The 15,927-nt window shown below is 37.3% G+C and overlaps 1 protein-coding gene across 5 annotated transcripts in view; it reads left to right on the top strand.

Annotated features, from left to right (window-relative positions):
• gbf1 (golgi brefeldin A resistant guanine nucleotide exchange factor 1) overlaps positions 1-15,927 on the top strand; it is a 98,709-nt gene that overhangs the window by 7,322 nt on the left and 75,460 nt on the right. The window lies entirely within an intron of this gene.

Genomic DNA, 15,927 nt, shown 5'->3' with positions numbered 1-15,927 from the left:
TGGCCAAATTGTTTTAATCAGGTGCAGTTTGCATGATATGTTGCACAGTTTATAATCTGTTGTGGCCATAAAATGACCCTAGCAAATTTTCAATTGATTTGTGATATCTGCTTAATAACATTTTGAAAGGATAAGGGTTAAGGATTAGTATTAAGGATTATTATAATACATGGATGAGGCTGACATCTTAGTTGATGCAGGACACCATTTTTGTCACAAATCTAATCTTATCTGCTTATCTGTCCCTCTATGCATTCCTAGTACTAGGCTGCTTAGGAACAAGTCACGGGTTTATTCCACGCTGAAAAAAAGAAGAAAGAAAACACAACATTTCGGACGTGGGGCCTTCTTCAGGTGTGAGCACCCTCACACCTGAAGAAGGCTCCACGGCCGAAACGTTGTGATTTCTTTCTTCTTTTTTTCAGCGTGGAATAAACCTATTACTTGTTCCTTTGCAGCCTACGCATGCTGACGCAGCTCCCCACCTGAACTACTAGGCTGCTTAGCTGCCTGATCTTCAAACAGTTTTAAAAGTGTGAAGAAAACAATCTGAACAACCGCTGCAGGCTCCATTGCTTTGAAGCCTAAATATAGATTTGATCGTAGAGGTGAATTAAGGAGACTTGTTTTAATTATTGTAATGTAATGATTCTCTCTATCTCATAAGGAGCAGCATAAGGGTCAGCAACTCACTGCTACAAAATGGCACTGCAAATGAAAATAATGTTCATTTTAATGTGTATTTTTATTTTTCCAAATATATTCAAAAGAAAAATCCAAGCTTTTGAGACCTGATGTAAATCCATTCAAGCTGCAAATATAAAGTGCCTTTTCTGTTCTGAACAGCATATTTAATCAGGTGTGGCAGAAATTTCCATTGAGAAGAGATGGCCTTTTGCATTTGTCAATATTGTCTTTCTCATTTCTTGCTGTAGGGGTTTCTGTACTTTATTTATAATTTCCTAACTCCCATTGAAACCGTTTCAGAGTTTGTTCATTATTTAACCAAAAACTTTGTAATGAACAAGTGGCGTAATGTAAATGTTAAGCTTTGTGGTGCTGGTATTCTCTAGAGTTCACACACACAGATGAGCCAGACAGTGGAGAGATACCATGTTTGTGAGGAAGGGGTCTGTAGTAAGATGTCTGTAAGATTTGAAAGGAGGCTCTGAAACAACAGGGGCTTGAACAAATGTCTGTCGTGCACCTGATGTTCATCACCTACTTATCTTCTAAGCCACGTCCATGCAGTATGCTAGTAAGAATCTTTGCATTTCTGCAAACGGTTTCTCTCTGGTTTCTGCCTCTTGGCTTCCTAGATCCAGTGGCCGGGAGAGGAGAGGCACAGTTATTCATAATTTTGTTTTGATATGTTACATACAAAAGTAACTGTACAGTGCCTTGCAAAAGTATTCAGTCTCTTTTAAATTTTTGAAGACAAAATTAGTTGTCAGCAGATATCCTCATATCAAAAACTGAAATATGCTACCTGCATAAGTATTCAGACCCCACATATTAATATTTGTTAGATCCACCTTTTGCCACAATAACAGCTTTAAGTCTTTTGGGTTAGGTGTCTGCTGTCCTCGCACACTGGTTAGGAGTGATGTTCGCCCATTCTTCTTGGCAGCTTTGCTCCAACTCATTCGCTTTCATTCATTCGTTCACTTGTTTCTTCGGACAGCGCTTGTGGACCACAATTTTCAAATGTTACCACAGATTCTCGAAGGGGCTTTGATCGAGCCTGTTGAGGACATTTTTTTGTTTGTTCTTGGTCCACTCCAATGTTGCTTTGGCTGTGTGCTCGGCATCCTTGTCCTGCTGCAAGGTGATTATTCTCCCAAGCATCAGTTTTTTAACAGACTGAAAGAAGGTCCCTTGCGGTTTTTCACTGTACTTTGCTTCATTCCAACTAGACTCCCTGTCCCTGCTGATGAGAAGCATCCACACAGCATGAAGCTGCCGACACCATACTTCACTGTGTGGATAGTGCTTTCTGGGGCATTCGTGTTAGGTTTGCTTCACACATAGCACTTTGAATTTTGGCCAATCTTGTTCTCATCTGACCACAAAACCTTTTCCTTTTTCCTGGATCTCTCTCGTCCTGTCTGATAAACTCCAGGGTTTTGAGATAGTTCTTTTTGAGTAGTGGCTTCTTTCATCCATCCTCCCATACAGGCCAGTGTTATGCAGAGCTCTTGATAGTTGAATGATGCACCTTTGCTCCACTCTCAGCCAGTGAACTCTGTAGGTCTTTCAAAGTGATTGATTGGCCTCTCAGTGGCTTCCCTCACAAGTCTCTTTCTTTTGGCTGGGTTTTGAGGAACGGCCTTTTCTAGACTGGGTGGTATGATGCAGCTTCCACTTCTTGATTATTGAGCAAAGAGTGCTCACTGGCATATCCAAACTCGTTCATATTTTTTGTGCCCTTTTCCTAATCAAGGCTTTTTTATATTTATCTCTAACTTCCTCAGAATGTTCTTTAGCCTTTATTTTCATACCATCAGATTCATGCCTGACCAGTGATCTATAAACAGACTTGAGTTTTTATCCAGTAAAGGCGACGGCCACTTCAGTGCTGCACAGGCAGAGGCCAATGTACAAGGCAATTATATCATCATTATGGCAATTTCTTTCAGCTGTGTAAACTTAGCTACCAGAATACAGGGGTCTGAATACTTGTGCAAGTAGCATATTTGAGTTTACAATAAAAGTACTGACTGGAAAAATAAAAAAGTAAAGGTTTATTCCATGTTGAATAGATGCATGGAATAAAACTTTACTGGTTCCTTTACAGCTTACGCATTTTTATAATATTTTAATTAAGAATTAATTTAATTTTTTACTGAGAAATTTTAGTAATTTTTTTAAACTGAGTCCTGTCACATCCCACTTTTACTTTTTGTTTCTGTATTTTAGTTTGTTGGGAAGAACATACCATAATTCTGTACTTCTTCATGCACATCTATGCTCCTAGTGTTGCTGTATCAGGCAAGTGTGATCATTCTGTTTCACGCTGAGATAGGCCAGACTCATCATACAACAGAACGGAGGTTCCTGAAAAAATGTGTCAACAGATTGTTGTTTTTAATTTGATCTGGTGTTATGAAAGGTGTGTATTAAATTAGTCAAATGAAATTTAGTTTCATGCTTGATTTGATGGTTTCTTTGTGCTTCAGATGCTTCACACATTACAGCAAAGCTATCTTTTAAGGATGTTTTTTTTTTTCCAGTCCCAAATGTACTGTGGTGTGTTATTTAAGTCTTTCTTGAAATTCTTCAAGGAAATGACCTTACCCTCTTAGGTGACTTGGGCTAATTGTGATTTGCCCGTGCAAAACATGGAAGGGAAATAAGGACATAAAAATCCCTAGTGTACTCTACGCATCACAATCCTTGTCTTTACAAGTTCGGTAAAAGGAATAGCTAGAGGTGATGGGTCTGTTGACAGAACGTGTATCTGTTTTTGGGGGGTAGCTGTGTGATTGGGGGCAGGTGCCTGTTCAAAGTGCATTTACAGAAATCTCTTAGAGCAAAGTTTGTTCTTAACAAACACACCTGGGAGAAAACATCCTCCGGAGTTTAATTGTTAAGATTGCCGAGACCTGTCAGATGAACTCTAGTAAAATCACAGGTGCTATCTGCATGTTTACTCTAGTTAGGGCAGCCAGATTAGACTTAATTAAAATGGTTTTTTAAAGTGGTTTGTGTTGTAGTATTTGCATAAAATATATCCTTTCATTGATGATTTGGTTCCATGACTGTGGTTAATAGAATGCTTTTAACGGAGGGTGGTAAGGTGAGTTGCAAAACAGCTGTTTTCTTCTAAAAACAAATTTGAGTGGAATTTCCCTATATAGCAGATGGTGTGTACTTGTCTGCAACAATATGACCAATACATAAAAGGCATAAAATTTTAAAAATATAAACATTTATTTTTATTGCCTTCCACATGTCCCCCTTTCAGTGATTTGCAATGGTTAGTTCCTTCTTCCTTGTTTGAATATGCATGATACTGCCTGTCAGCAGTGGTGCACAGGTATATTGAAAGTGCTATGATCTGCTGATGCAATCTGTACTTTGCTTATTTAAAACGGCGTTTTTGTCTCAGAGTGTTTCTTATTGGATTTTAGTTAAACTCTCTGGAAACAACACTGCTTCAAGTGTTTTACAGAGCTAATTGCCTTTTAATGTTTTGGAACAGTACCGAGCTGGTTGGCATCATGTGTCCATAAGTGCAGTTATAAGCTGCTCATGCTGTTGCCAATATTTTGAGATGCACTTAGCTTTGCTGTGAGGTACTGATTAATAATTTCATCTCATCATTTGGTTTCAGGTTCTGCCTTTGTCTGATTTCTGTGTTTTTCCATTTTTTTCTGCATCACCCAGCACTCAAACTACTATTAAGAGGTTACTTTTCTAGTGTCTTTGTCTCTAGACCTCAGTGTTCTCTATGGGTCTGAAGTGAACTTTGAATCCTACCAATTTTGGAAAATTTGAAGTTGTAAAGGCCTGGTGTTAATAGTGTTGAGAACATTGTTCTCCGGATAATTAGACTACATTAGTTTAGGTTCCGACATGGTAATGCTTCTTAAAAAAATGTTAAATAGGGTTAATAAATGTGGTGCAGTATGGTCATTTGTAATGTTCCTTTGCAGTAGAAGCACTGGCAGTAATGCTAATAACACATGCTAGGCTCTGTTGGGGGTGAACGAGCAGCACAGCGGTTGTGTTCTCTCAGTCCTCACTCTCCAGGGAACAGCTTAAGATAGACAAGCACTTCTGGATGTAGCCTGGCAGGAATCTGGCACATTTTTTCATTTCTAAACACCAAAGCTCTTGTTAGTGCTTTGGGTCTGGACTTGAAGAATGGCCCCATGTGTGCTGTCTGCGAATGAGCCCTTTTTGTTTTTTCTAGGACACTCAACTTGAACCATGAGTACTTAGTGTTTACCTTTGTGTTATAGTTTTCTGATTATCACTAACGTCAGGTTACTTTGTCACATCTAGCAATTTTATTTTCCCCTTTGTCCAGTCTTATAGATTGCATTACTTTGATGCAACAAATGTTGAATAGTTTACTAATAGGTATTGTAAGCTCATGTTTTTTTATGTAGGTATATTTTATATATAAAGATTTATAAATAAAATGTTCAGAATTTGCTTACATTTAGCAACAACATATGTTGTCTTAATTTGAACTTGCCTGGGTAGGAATTGGAAATGTCTGTGAAAAATTTTGACAGTCATCAGTTTTTGTTAGGGTTAGTAGTTACGGATTTAACCATGGATTGGTTGATGTTTCGCTGTCTTGTGCAGAGAAATGCTAATGTCACAATTACATGGCCAACCTTTCGTTAACATGTAGACAGGGTGTACTTAAGCAGTATGTTCGTGTCATGGTGAAAGATGAAAGACCAAAATGGAGATCAGATTACAATGCAAACGTGGACACTGCTCCAGGAATTTCCTACAAGGTAGATCAGTATTTTTCCTGAGTAAACAGAAGTTAAGCTTTTCCTCTTGGATAACTCCATCTAAAAGGACACTTGGTGGGCTAGTGGAGTTTTTGGATGCAGTGGTCCAGCTGTCAGCTAATGAAAGCCCTGTAATTCCCTTCACACTGTGTATTTTATCTCATTTAACAACAAAAGCAACTGGCAAAGGAAATGTGGATTAGTGGAGAGTATTTCTCAGCAGCTTTCCGTTGTAGAGGTTCCATTCTCTTGCTCCTGTTCTGCAGTGATTGGCAGGAACATGTGTATAGAGTGCAGCTGGAAGTATATCATCTGCAAATTTAGTTGGGTAAATATAGCAGGGAGTCTTGTCAGCCTGGGAGATAGATTGTTCTGGGAAAGGAAGTGTTGTCTCTCATTCGAAAAATAATTTCCTACACTTCTGGGACAAGGCTTTTGCTCTCACTGCTTTTATAACAAAGAACATACAGTCAGGGAGTTGGGTAATGATTGGAACATTTGTTGTCACTTTTTTTCACAATAAAATAGGGAACAAATACCAACTGGGGATGCCAGTGCTTTAGGTAGTGGGAAGTTGTGAGGTAATTTGACAGCCAGACTGGATAGTCTCACCACGAAATAAAGCAGGAACAAGCAATCTAGGGTCCTCCCCAGGTCTGTGGTTTACACATAGGACATCGTAATAAAAGATTTGTTTTTGTAAGTAAATGGGGGACAGGAGTGTTCTATTTCAAATTAAATCTGTGAATTGTGGTAAACGGTTAAATAAGGCTACTGATTTTGTTTTTGCTACTGATAGTGAAGATGCAGGGCCTATAATTTGTGATATCTAGTTTAGCCAGTACAGTGAAGCATTTGGTTTCCTTTCTTTCTATCGATCAGAAAGACAAAGATTGAAAATAATTTCAGTGAGACTTCATTCACTTTATTATTGAATCTTGCAAATTACTTGAAGTCATATTTAAGTAATTTTGTTAATAAGCATTTCCCTCTTTTTATTGTGATTGTTTTCCACGGGCTGTCTGATGTAAATTGTAATTAATTGCAAACATATAAAGCTTTCATGCAAATTTGCCAGGAAATATGAAAGTTAGATTTTTAATTTGTTTAGTTTGAATCTTAGTCAAATCTGGTTTAAAAATATCTGATAATACTAAGGGTGTCAGTAGTAGATGAATAAATGGTTTAGCTTAGCACGTTCCTCAGAAACCTCAAGTACAGCAGCAGCTACATATTTGTTGTTCTCTCATTACTTTAAGAGGTAAATCTGTGATCTCTGTTAGTCCATCTTTAAATTATTGCTAAATTTATACATTGCATCTGAGTGTACATAGTATTAAAGTACACTAATTTACCAAGCCTTTATTTATATAGGACAGTTCTTAATTCGTAGTAAGTTTAAGATTTACGTTGAATTTATAAATGGGAATTTAGTGAGGGTGGTAATTTATAGGAGGAACAGACAGCAAAGTAAAAAAACTAAAATAAAAAATGCTGTTTCCATATTATATGCCTTTAAGCCTGAATGTCCAGTGTTTCAACTGTTGGTTAGTACAATGAATAATAACTGCTAGGACTGGTTATAAGCAATGTCAATTATGTCAATTAGTAATAAAATGCTGCACATTATTAAGCAAAAAGCAGATGCAATCAAAAAAGAAGTGTGACTTCTGATTTCATTCTAAATGTGTCCTTCCAGACCAAAAACCAAGTCTGCTTTGTCTTTGACTTATTCCCCACTGGCCAGGGGATCTTTGGCTTACAGGGAGTTGGAGAAAAAAGAGTTTGTCACCTTTTATTTGAGCTCAGAAGTTTACCGTACTAGCAGTGTTTGCACTCATTAAAGACAGGAGCCTTTGCTTTTATTTAATGGCAGTCTTATTTTCTTTTGAGAAATATTTGTTGATACTGAGGTTTATTGGATTTTTGAAGTAGAGATATATGACTTACACATCAAGCATGGTGGAAAATAACCGTTTTGCTTTCAGTAGAGCTTTGAATTTCTTCAATGACAAGAGAATATTCCTACAAGAAGGAACTGTATTATGTTCAACGTCAAACAGATGAATCCGATTCAATCCCCAATTGAATAATTCCGTAGGATTTATTTTATTGAGTGTACAGTGGAGCACAATATTGTTGGAAGGATGGGGAGGAATGTAAATTGAATGTACTGTACTGCTAGTGATATCAGCTGGGGGGGGGTGTTTTTTTTTCCTCATGGCTCGTTATACAGAAGTCAGCCACTGCCTTTGCTTTTTAAATCTTTAAATCTTTTTTTCTTCCCTCCTGTGAAGGTCAGATTTTTGACAAGTCTGTGCTGAAAGCAGGGCTGCTAAATCCCCTCATTTTTATTCATACAAATACAGGTTTAGTGATTCTGAGACACCCACAAGATTCAAAGCCAGAGCAGGCTATGAGTGACAGTTCTGCTCAAAGCTTTTTAACACTAACTAAATTCACAAGCACACTTCTAATTGACAGGAAACACCAGACATATTAAATGTGTGAATGTGTATATATATATACACATATACATAATATAAGATCACTATTGTAAGGTTTTTTTGGAATTCACTTTTTGCTATGAATAGGATTTCTGCGATTTAACACTTAATTTGGATTGTTCATTTCATTCATTTTGTGAATGTATTACAATCAAAATAATTACTTATACATCTTGTGTAAGCTAAGAAATAACATTAATTGGCAAAGTGATTCATTAAAACATTGTGAGACTGGTTCATTATTTGAAAATTTAATGGAATTACATAATCTCCCAAACTGTCTTTTGCCAATTGCATTTTTATTTTACCTGTTCAATAAGAGTTGTGAATCATACAGCACATAGAATGGTTGACCACATGCTCTGTATAATAACTGTAAAGGTGTGTATATTCTGAAAAATATTTACATTCATATGGTCAAAATCAGATGAATTAAGTCGTTGGCTTAACTGAGAAATTGATTAACTCTGCTAATTACGTGTTTTGCTCTTCCATGTTTTAATAATTATATTAATGAATAGATATTTGTATATTTTAAAAGTAATGTCAGATACAGGGAATTGTCACAAAAAGTTATATAAAATATTCAAAGCAAGAATTTCTTTAAGGCTGAGTTCCTGTTTCAGAACACATGAAAAAATATGGCACATAGCTAACATCCGTCTTGAGAAAGTAATTTACTAAAGCTAATATTCCTTCTGCGGACAGAATAGGTTGGCTATGTTACAGGCTGATATGTAGTATGCTGATTTAAAGTGTTTTGCTTGTGATATTGAATAGGCTTTGTAACTGAGCAGCCTCATTGTTATAGACGAAGGCTTTAATCACAATCCAGTCCTTCTTAGTGATGCCAATGTATGGCCCTCAAATATTCCATAAGTAGACACACTTGAATAAAGAATTTGGAATGTCAAGATTGCTTGTAATATACTTCTTGGATTCTGTGGGCTCTGTCTTTTTATACTGTCTAAGTTGTGAGGAAGTTAAGTGATTTTAGGGTTAAATTGGGATATTTTGTTCAAACCTTTGACTGGTAGGTTATTAAATCATTCTTGAGAAATCCAATAGCTTTCTGCTGGAACAAGGAATTTAAGATCAGATCAGATCACTTAATTGGCCGTATACAATTTCTTGTATTTTTTCCACATACCCCAACTTGCTCTCCATGAGACACACAGACAGGGAGAGAAGCTTGGGGTCAGAGCGCAGGGTCAGCCATTTATATGGCGGCCCTGGAGCAGTTGGGGTTAAGGGCCTTTCTCAGGGGCCCAACGGAGTAGGATTCCTCTGCCGGCCGCAGTATACGAACCAGCAACCTTCTAGCCACTGGTGCAGATCCTAAGCTGCAGAGCCACCGCACCGCCCCATTTAGTGGAAATATTGTCATTGGTAACTGGTGATTTGTGGATGATTTTAATGATAGAAATGTCCTTCTTTGAACCTGATTAAAAGGTGGAAAGAAAGAATATAATTATATATATATATTGGCTAATCATTGATATTCACTTTAACCAATTCTATGCTTATCATAAGATGAACAAAGATAATGCAGGCACAAAATGTCTGTGATTAAACATGCTGAGCTCACACAGTTCAAGGTCAAATCTAATGGCTCAGCACGGCTGAGATCAGACAGCACCTCTATCCAATAACTTCATGTGGGTCACTATTTAATGTTTACATTCTGTATGTTCTGTGGCTGTTTAATATCTAGAAATGTCCTGTTTGATTTGCAGAACAGTTGAAATGCAGAACAATTATCCTTCTGAAATAATTCACTATACATCTAATACCAACTTTAAGCCCCATGGTGTTGGTAGTGTGATAACAACTAGAAAATAGCTAGGGTGAAGTACTGTGCTTCATTTTGTTCTTCTTGATGAGACTGATGCTGATTTTTGAAATGGCCTAATACAAAAATGCTCCTTCTATTAGTATATGGGGAAATAAATGTGTTATTCAGCCATCCGTTATCTGCACCTGCTTTTTTCTATAGCCGGAGCCTCAGCCTGCTGACACGGGGCACACACAGTGTTGCTCACAGAGACAATTGAACCTGTCTGTGCAAGGTAGGAAGAAAATGGAGCGCCCAGAGAAGAACCTTTCAAACATGCAAGCTTCATTTGAAAGGCGCCCCAGTCTGCAATCGAACCTAAATCGAGGGGATAAAGTCTTTGAGGCAGCAGTGCTAATCAACATGCCACTGCACTGTTCTACACATTGCTAGATTCTGGAAATGTACATTTCCCCCTTCAAATCATTTGGTAAGGCAGGCGAAGAACTTCCCATTAGGAAATATTTATACCTCACGTGTCATAAAAAACACAGAACACCTAGTTACCTAGAGTGACATTAAGAATGAACTAGTAAATTGTTTAAATTTAATACATTCATAAGCCTTTGAAATAAATTAAGTTGCTGTGTTATATTGCATTGTAGATAAAAACCCCACTGGATGGCATGTAAATTTTGGTTTTAAACTTGAATCTAGTGTATTGTGAACTAAAAAGCACTCTGTCCCACAGAAAGTGCTACTTTATGTGTAATGGAATCTTTTTTGATGAAGGTCAGAGAGACACATTAAGCTAGGCCTGTTCTGTAGCAAGTGATTGATCTTGTTAGGAATTTACAACTGCTGCCCCAGGATCATTGCACCACCGTTTCCATTACAACATGACCTAGTCTGACTTTATAAGCGCATGGCCATCTTTTCTTCTTCAATGTACATTAAAGATGTTATCCAATGTGATCACGAATCATAAGATCACCTCTTTCGGAATGTCTAAAAATGAGATTTTGTCATTTCAATTGTAGACATAAGGGGTTTATTTATCATGGGCCGGTTTTGTAAGATGAGAAATGGAAAATGTCAGTTTGAATCTTGTACTTGGACTGTGAGCCTTTGCTTAATTGTAGAAGATAAAAACATGTGCTAATTTGGTCAGAGGTTAAACAAGCAGGCTCGCACTCTGCCACTCCATTCATCATTCTCCTTTCTTCTTGTTCAATAGAAACCTGTTTTGAGCTGTTAATTGACCTTTTTGTTCAGTTGGCGTTTGCACCACATATTGAATGCTTGCTTTATGAAGAAAACATTCAAACAGTTTTACAGTTACATGGAATGGGGATTCACTATAAAGTAGTAAAAATATCTGTCAAAACAGTGATTAATGAAGTCCCTCTGCTGGGCTGCGACTGTGCACTGGTTAGTAGCTGTAAATCTGACCATTTAATAGTCCTTTAACCGGGGAATGACAGCTTGGGCTTATGCCTAGTGTGAAGAGGGATGCAACTGTTGTCCTGTTTCAGAGCCTCTCAACAATGTGCTGAGTGGATGGAGAATCCCAGCAGAACACAGTCAATCATGGCTTGGTTTCAGAGGTGGTGACAGCCACACAGGGCAAGATGTTCACAAAATAAACCAGAGGGTCTGCGAGAAGTACATATATTCCAGTTTCAGCAAGGTTAAACAAAGGGAAAAATATCTGACCCAGGGTCTTCTCTTTAGCCTTTCTGTCCATCTGAGTAAAAACTGCTCCACAAGGATGTGTTCTAAAAAAGCCTAAGTGGAATGGGTTTAATACATGGACTACCTGTATAGTTAACCCATTCAAATGTTTTCATGTCTTTTATAGACAAATTAGTCATTAAAAACAAACCACTTGTGGCAGTTTTCAACTTTCATCCATGGTGACATTTACAGTATCACTTTGTGGTAATCTAAACAAACCAAGTGCTCGTTTAAAATTGCTGCTGTTCACACTAGAATTTGTGTTGAAAGACACAAAGGTAATTGGGTGACTCTTCACAAAAGTGTTCTTGCATCTGAACAAAGTTTTACAAAAGGCCTATAACTATCGATACTGTTTGAACATAGACACTCCATAAAGATCTAAACCAGAAAACAGTTTTAAATCACAAACTACAAGAAAAAAAAATTTAATCAATAGAAAGAAATCTTAATTAGTTGAAATTTACTTATTGTGGAATTTAGAGAACTTGATTGTAACATTTGTGTTTATTTCTAAGGAGATAAAATATATAACAGGTTTTCTTGAGTTCAAGCACAAGCTGCACTCTGTAGGCCTGGGTCATGTTAATAGCTGAGACTGACCAGGACTCCTTTAGGTCTAGTGCACAATTAACAATGTGCAGCTGGGGTAAGGCTGGGCAGCCAGGGTTTTATTTTCTGGCAGATAACTGCTTCTGTGACTTGCTAGGTGTCTGTTGGCTTGCAGTGACATCAGTGAGAGACATGGCATCAATTCTTTCCCTCCTGTGAGGTGCTGTGGAGCTTGTTATGTGTTACATGATGATTTTCTTTGCAGATGACTTGAAGGTATAGGGACGTCTCATTCTCTTGCAAGCTATACCGTACCGGAGTCACAGTTTAATTTTTTTTTTCTATGATAAAAATCAGCGATTACATGTTAATAATAAAAACAGTACTTTTAATCTTATCACTTCCTCACAACTTCTTATATTTCAGATATTTGTGTGTTCTTTACCTGTGGTCATGCCGTCTATGCTGTAATACACAGTTACTAGAGAAGCTACTTTTTTTTCCTGATGGAACACCTTTATAGAAATGATATTCTATTGAGAGGTTTGTTCCAGACATTTTAAAAGAGATACAGTTTCTCAGGGACATCAACATATCACTTTCAATAACCACTTATCCAAATCAGGGTCACAGTGCCTGCAGCCTGTCCCAGGACGCTTTGGGTGCAAGGCATGATATCCTCTGCATAGGACACCAGTCTATCGCAGTGCACACACAGACACAAGGGCCAGTTTAAACCTTTGTACTGTAGGAGGAAACTCACCCAAACCCAAGCAGAACATGCAAACTCCACACAATTAGCACACCAGGTATTGAACTTGGGGCCCCGTGCCCCATAGGACCAAACTGATTCAAGGTGAAAAGAATATTCACAAAGTAAACCTGCGAAAGATAGAGAGAAAGTGGTAGCTTCCTCTTTAGCAACAATTTAAATGTAAAATTCTTGTATCAAATTGAAATTCCAAGTGTGTAAAATGTTTTTTTAATGGTTTCTGCTGTGAAAATTCCCAGTCAAGTAACGTGTGGTTACAAACTACACATCTGTCTTTCATGGTTTGTAACAGATTACACATTCTGTCCTGTGGGATTCTGGAACCTGGACATGGATGTGCTAGTTCACCAGTCTCTGAGCTCGAGGTGCCATAAGTCATCCCATCATGTCCCACAAATGTTCAGTGGAGCTCAAGTGTGGCGACTAGGACATCCACAGTATAACAAATAGCATCGTGACATGTACTGTGCTGCTGGAATGTTGTCACATTAGGATGAGTCCACTGGAAGGGCAGTAAGTGAGATCCCAGGACTTCATCAGTGTAGCACCATGCAGTCAGGTTGCCATCAATCACTGCGTGTAGTGTAGTGACTAGACACTTCTGCCCAGACCATCACAAATCATGGCCTATCATTCATGTACTGTTTGGCTGTAACATCTTGCCAGAATAAAAATTCCTAGCTGTGATCATCCCACATGGGGAGCATATCATGCTTTGACAGAGTCCAAAGTACCAATGGCATGAATCTGGCGTTTTTATGATTAGCTGGCTAGATTTGTCCATGCCATGTTTTTTTCTTTCTTGGTTTTCACATTGTTTGCCATTTAACTATTTAAATGTGCCTAGTAAACTCTCAAACTGATGAGGTGGTTTAGTTCTTATGGAACAGTAAGCCACTGCACTGTATTACAGTCAGTCATAAATAATCAGTTAATCAAAATGATGCCTAAATCATTTAATCCATATCCCAAGTTGACATTATTTTTCTAAAATCATACATGCATAGTGATTTTTTTGATGCTCAATATATAACACATATTGCAAACCACTATTAACAAACTACATTAGCCATTGTGACATTGTGCTCAGACATTTGTACAAACTCCGCTTTGCATTAATAAATAGCATAAGCTCCCACCTGAACTATTCTTAAAAAAAGTGAAATAAATTCAATCTTACGGTTTGGGATATTTGTAAAATCCCAGAGATTAAAGTGCAATGGGGGGCTGAGACAAGCAAATTTACACTCAGATTTATAACAGAGCTTTTGTTGTGAACTGTGATTTTACCCTCCCTCTATGCAGTGTATAATGAACAAATATTACTTGCTAATTGCTTTTTCTGTCTGAATTAATATTGACTAAATACACAAATTCATCTTTAGAATTTGGTGATGGGCTACATAATGATGTTCATTCTCTCAATACAATATGTGGCTTTTCAGCATCATCTTGGTGAAGCTAAACATAAATCATTAATTGCTTTCTGAAACTAAACCTGACGTTTGAATATCTTTATTTTATATATTTTTTATTACCTAAAACTTGGCAACATGAAGAACTACTTGAAAGGATCCAACCACAGTTTCAGTGAACAAAAGCATGTGCCACAGGTTGAAGTGGGCCAGTACCCTCTTTCCCATTTTACTTGGAAATCAAACAACTTAAGCTATGAGCGCATTCTCTGGCCATGTTCATTTTAGGACACCCCACTAGTCTTTTTTCTGTTTAACTTTCTGTATGACAGTTTTCCATTCGATTTACTTTTTTATCTCTGATGATAACCCATAGAAATCACATGCCTTATGGTTATTTCTTTTCACAAATGTCAACAGTGTTGACAGTTTATAATATTAAGAAGATCAAAAAGAAGTGAAATAGAGCCATATGTTAACTTGTCTTAACTCCTCCAACAGGATCTTTAAAAGGACTGACAAAACTGGCTTCTCAATTTTAGGGAAGTGTTCAGAAGAATATCTGTTAAGTGGAAACTTGTTGATTAGTGGCATCAATTAGTGAATTAGTAAACTCTTTTATTTTTAGCACTAAGCCCATTTATAATGAATTTAAAAGAACTAAAATAATAATTTAGAAGAATGTATGACCTAATTTCAGAAGAAAGACAGTAATACCTGAACTACTGAATTACTAGCATAGAGGTATTCCTGAGAGAAATTATAGCACTTTCAGGTTTAGATTTACCCCTCCAGCATATTTATTACAAAGTCTTTCTGGTTACATACCATTAAAATGGAACAGGTCTCTCTGTGTGATGTTTATATTCTGACTTGCTTGTATTGAAACACAGGTAACAGTGGGACAGATGGTTTTACAATATTGTTTTCTAAATTGCATTTTGATATTTTGAATATTCTAGAGACATTAAATTACCCAGACTGCACTTTGTCATTCCATTTATTCTTACCTATCAACTTTGCCTTTATGATAATCCACCTACACTGTTAAAAACAAACTTTAAATTACTTTTGTGTAGTCTTCTAAATAAATGCTGCCATGCTAATGACTCTGTGGAATACGATTTATTAATAGTATAACTGTTTATTACATTTCACAATAATAATGTATTATTTTACAACTTTTTGGTGGCTCTGTGGCTAAGGATCTGTGCCTGTGGCTGGAAGGTTGCCGATTCATATCCCGCGGCCAGCAGAGGAATCCTACTCTGTTGGGCCCCCGAGTAAGGCCCTTAATCCCAACTGCTCCAGCGGCGCCGTATAAATGGCTGACCCTGCGCTCTGACCCCAAGCTTCTCTCTCTGTCTGTGTGTCTCATGGAGAGCAAGCTGCGGTATGCGAAAAGACAAATTCCTAATACTAGAAATTGTATATGGCCAATAAACTCATCTTATCTTAACTTTCCAGAAATTATATAGATCTAGTTACTTTTTAACCTTTAGTTTGCTATGTTTTCTTAATATTATATAGTAGGGAAGGCACTTCTATATTATTGGATATTTGTACCAGTATGTCTTCAACAATTTGCCCATTGCATTGTAGGCTTTTAGATCTATGCAGGCCTAATTATTACATGCTGTGACTTGAGAACATTAATAAAGCAAAAACGATTGCCAGGGTTTCAGGAACCTCA

The sequence above is a fragment of the Atractosteus spatula genome, chromosome 5, assembly GCF_055471065.1.
Source record: "Atractosteus spatula isolate fAtrSpa1 chromosome 5, fAtrSpa1.hap1, whole genome shotgun sequence".
Lineage (NCBI taxonomy): Eukaryota > Metazoa > Chordata > Actinopteri > Semionotiformes > Lepisosteidae > Atractosteus > Atractosteus spatula.
This window is presented reverse-complemented; position numbering and strand designations above follow the sequence as displayed.